The sequence below is a fragment of the Odontesthes bonariensis genome, chromosome 6 (assembly GCF_027942865.1).
Source record: "Odontesthes bonariensis isolate fOdoBon6 chromosome 6, fOdoBon6.hap1, whole genome shotgun sequence".
Classification (NCBI taxonomy): domain Eukaryota; kingdom Metazoa; phylum Chordata; class Actinopteri; order Atheriniformes; family Atherinopsidae; genus Odontesthes; species Odontesthes bonariensis.
This window is the reverse complement of record NC_134511.1, coordinates 30065510-30070317: the sequence shown is the minus strand read 5'-3', so window position 1 is coordinate 30070317 and position 4808 is coordinate 30065510. Positions and strand designations below refer to the sequence as shown.

General features: G+C 39.3%; 1 long non-coding RNA gene across 1 annotated transcript; it reads left to right on the top strand.

Annotated features, from left to right (window-relative positions):
• The first annotated feature begins 760 nt into the window (after window positions 1-760).
• LOC142382952 (uncharacterized) lies at window positions 761-2022 on the top strand. The gene is made up of 3 exons (XR_012769978.1): window positions 761-839; window positions 1716-1778; window positions 1910-2022. It is a non-coding gene; the product is annotated as an uncharacterized LOC142382952 (long non-coding RNA).
• Window positions 2023-4808: the final 2786 nt, after the last annotated feature.

Below are 4808 nucleotides of genomic sequence, written 5' to 3'. Positions count from 1 at the left end.
CGGAAGGGCAAACGGTTTTTGACCGCTGTGGCGCGAGGTGCTCGTGATGCCGCTGTTTGTTTGTTTGTTAACACATATGAAAGAATAAATCCACTGGTGGCAACTTCAAGGAACGGCGTGGAAATTCATTTAAACACGGTACGAGAGCAGCAAGCCAGGACAGGCAGCGCGTCAACCAGCCATCCGACGTCAAATGCCTCAGTAGTATGGAAGCAAATCGTGATCAAAATTCAAATGCATTTGCAGAAATGCTTTTTCATTTTAAGAATGTGGCTGCATTATTTGACTCATAAATAAAATTACTAATCAATCATCCTATTGCATTTCAATTTTCTTCTTCAAGACTGCACATTCTATGCCATAATCAAAAAGAAAACAAAGCGGACATTGCTTTTTCATTTTCGTGGTCTGCATGCAAAATACTGCCCACAATTCGATAACGAAAAAGCAATCTGAACGGCGCAGGAGAGTGACGTCACGCCTGCTGACCGTGCTACCCATCATGTAGGCTATGGTAGGGGGTGGTGTGCACATTTGCTGTATGGATGCATCGCAGATCATGGCGCTCCCTGAGATTGCGCAAACATTGTTAGAGTTAGCTGCCCAGGTGTAGTCAAACAATATATCTGATTCTGGTGACCGGGTTGAACGGGTCACAGAGAGCTTGGCTACATACTCTGCCGTCACAGATTCAGAGGTTAGTGCAGCAAGGGCTAGCGCGCCGCAGCCGCGGCCACGACCGGCCATAACTTTCTGGCCGCGGCCATTACTGAGGGAGCAGCCATTAATGAGGCTGAGACAGACGTTGCGAACAGGAGTCGGGGGATTACCTTTCACAGGTAGGATTCAACATTATTATTGGTTGTGTTTTGTCAATAAAATATTGTACTGTATTTGTCTGCCGGCGAAATCGTAGCCAGCAAATGTTAAACTAGGATATGTTTATAGCCAGTGTTATGCCGAGAAGTGCACCCCCTGCTGGTCGTACTTTAAAGAGAGTCTGTGATGGAATGATATAACTACATCATAATTTGTTTACCTGATTGAATTAACGGATGCGAATCTCAAAAAGTCCAAATTTGTATATAAAATTAAAATAACCAAATTTCATAGTTTCAGGTTAATTTTTATATAATTTCATCTGGGCTATAATGAGTTGAGATTGTTAATAGAAAATGTATCCAACCGTCTTTCGTGTTGACTACAAAAGTATTAGTCACGGCCCTTACTTTTGAATATATGTCCAATAATATAAAAATAGTTAGGAATAGGAATACTCTAAACTGTACAATTGTCAGATTATCATAATTGTACACGTATTATTAATTTACATGAAGAGATGTGAAAAAAAGATGCACGAATGAAACACCATTGTCAGCTCAATATTATTTTTTTTGGAGAAATGTAATAATCCACACCTGAAACGGTTTACGCGCGCTCCCGTGAATGGGAATGCACTTCTCGGCATAACACCTCTGTTCACACGGCTATTGGGCCAACAGAGACTTCATAAATCATATATTCCATAACACAGGCTTAGATTACAACTAACACAAGAATGCTACTTTTGAAATAATGCAAATATTACCGTTATAACATTGACCATCAGATTTTACACAGGTTTATTAATGATGTTTATTATGCCTGTATTATTCACATGTAATTCTTTCATCCTAACAAAAGTATTTACCTCATGTCTCATACCCACCCCACAGATTGTCCGACCGAGAGTTGGTGTTATTCCCTCCATCTTCGGCTTACAGGTTCACCTAATAAGAGTAGGTGTATCATCATAAGGCTATTAGCATTCATAAATTGAAATATTATCAATAACAGGGCGGGGTGAAATACTTATCCCTGTGTGTGTGTGTATTTTTATATATTTTAATATTATGCTTCTTCATTTTAGCCAGAAAAGGGCAGGACTACATGTTCTTCCAGAAAAGTTGAAGAGAGCCTGTCTGTGACCACTCAGGATGACCCAGAAGCTTCAACCTCAAACTCACTAACTCAGCCTAATGATTTGAGTATTTCTTTTTAAACATCATATCAAAATTACCCTTCTAAATATGTTAAATAGCTACTTCTAAATATTTATACTGGTGGATGTTGAGGACAATGCTTTGTACTACATCGCATGGTTTGTAGTCCTCCAGATTCTGCAAAAGCTGTCCTGTGGTGTGTGCCATGCAAGCTTGGTCAGAGATGCTGTACCTTCATCATTTCATGATAGCTACCACTTTCTAGCCCTGAAAAACAACGGTGTACCAGTGATTCCATCATGTGGCACAGTGAAGGTGCTGAGAGCTGCAGAGTGGGTGATTTGCCAAGCTTCAGCAAAGCTGTAAAGATGGCGACAGTCACGTACATCATCCGGGAGGAGATTGGAACGGGGGATGTTTTTCAGCTTGGGGAACACATTGAGGAGACAAAGTTTGGCATCAACAACCATTATTCCAACTTGTTGTCATTGTTTGTGTCTGTGTTTCTGAAAATAAGGCTCCACCACATTGGCAAACTGACCTCTCTTGACCTGCATAAAAGGGAGCATGAGACAGAAGCTCTGCAAAACACTCCTCTTTCAGGGCTTTTAGCTCATTTTGTTTTGCTTTAGGTTGATACCATTCAAAATATTAAAACTTGTGTATATACAACTACCTTCTTGTACAGTGTTTTTTATATTCTTTATATTTTATTATAGTATTTCTATTTTTCTAGACTGTTAACTCAGAGAGATCCCTGAACAAGTAATGCATGTGTCTTGACTGCGGTTCATGCACAATTGGCAATTTAAAAAACATTGCACCTTGAACCTTGATGCTATGGTCATAACAAAGTTATGCTGTGAAGCCAAAAAAGCAAAAATCAAAGATATTTTCTTACATTGTTTTGGCCTTGTGAAATACTTTATTACAGATTTGATAAAGATGTTACATAAAAATCATAACAGCTGTATAGTGTCTTTATTCCTCTTCAATGATACAAAGCTTGTAGTATATGATTGGAAAATTCGTTAGGTCAACAGCTTGAATGATCTTCAAGCAGTGTGTATACATACGTACTCATTCATTCGTAGGGCACCATAGGCAATCGTCAAATAAATACACATACAAAACAAACATCCTCTACCTTACACTAGAAATATATATACACATACATATGTATATAACAAAGCTGGATTCTCATTCCATCCGTTCCAAAGTACAAAATTACGACAAGGCTCGAGCTGCCAAAACAGCGGCAGCTGACAACAAGCATCGGTGTCTTATAAATATAGCCTACTGACCAGTCTATCACACACTGTCATTCTGCTGTTAATGTACGGTACCTGTAGGTGGTGTTCTGGCCCTAGTGTTCCTCTCCCACGGACCAACTCTCGGTCGGACAATCTGTGGGGTGGTTATGAGACATGAGGTAAATACTTTTGTTAGGATGAAAGAATTACATGTGAATAATACAGGCATAATAAACGTCATTAATAAACCTGTGTAAAATCTGATGGTCAATGTTATAACAGTAATATTTGCATTATTTCAAAAGTAGCATTCTTGTTTTAGTTGTAATCTAAGCCTGTGTTATGGAATATATGATTTATGAAGTCTCCGTTGGCCTAATAGCCGTGTGAACAGAGGTGTTATGCCGAGAAGTGCATTCCCATTCACGGGAGCGCGCATAAACCATTTCAGGTGTGGATTATTACATTTCTCCAAAAAAAATAATATTGAGCTGACAATGGTGTTTCATTCGTGCATCTTTTTTTTCACATCTCTTCATGTAAATTAATAATACGTGTACAATTATGATCATCCGACAATTGTACAGTTTAGAGTATTCCTATTCCTAACTATTTTTATATTATTGGACATATATTCAAAAGTAAGGGCCGTGACTAATACGTTTGTAGTCAACACGAAAGACGGTTGGATACATTTTCTATTAACAATCTCAACTCATTATAGCCCAGATGAAATTATATAAAAATTAACCTGAAACTATGAAATTTGGTTATTTTAATTTTATATACAAATTTGGACTTTTTGAGATTCGCATCCGTTAATTCAATCAGGTAAACAAATTATGATGTAGTTATATCATATCATTCCATCACAGACTCTCTTTAAAGTACGACCAACAGGGGGTGCACTTCTCGGCATAACACCGGCTATAAACATATCCTAGTTTAACGTTTGCTGGCTACGATTTCGCCGGCAGACACAAATACAGTACAATAATATTCTATTGACAAAACGCAACCAATAATAATGTTGAATCCTACCTGTGAAAGGTAATCCCCCGACTCCTGTTCGCAACGTTTGTCTCAGCCTCATTAATGGCTGCTCCCTCAGTAATGGCCGCGGCCAGAAAGTCATGGCCGGTCGTGGCCGCGGCCTCGGAAAGTCATGGCCGGTCGTGGCCGCGGCGCGCTAGCCCTTGCTGCACTAACCTCTGAATCTGTGACGGTAGAGTAAGCAGCCAAGCTCTCTGTGACCCGTTCAACCCGGTCACGGGCATCAGAATCGGATATATTGTTTGACTCCACCTGGGCAGCTAACTCTAACAATGTTTGCGCAATCTCAGGGAGCGTCATGATCTGCGATGCATCCATACAGCAAATGTGCACACCGCCCCCTACCGTAGCCTACATGATGCAGCCACATTCTTAAAATGAAAAAGCATTTCTGCAAATGCATTTGAATTTTCAACTTTTACATTTCAAATTGAATTTTGGTATCTATTTGCTGAGGCATATTTTGAAAATTAAATCTCAAATGTCTTTGTCCTTTTCATTTTAATTAAGTGAAAGAATG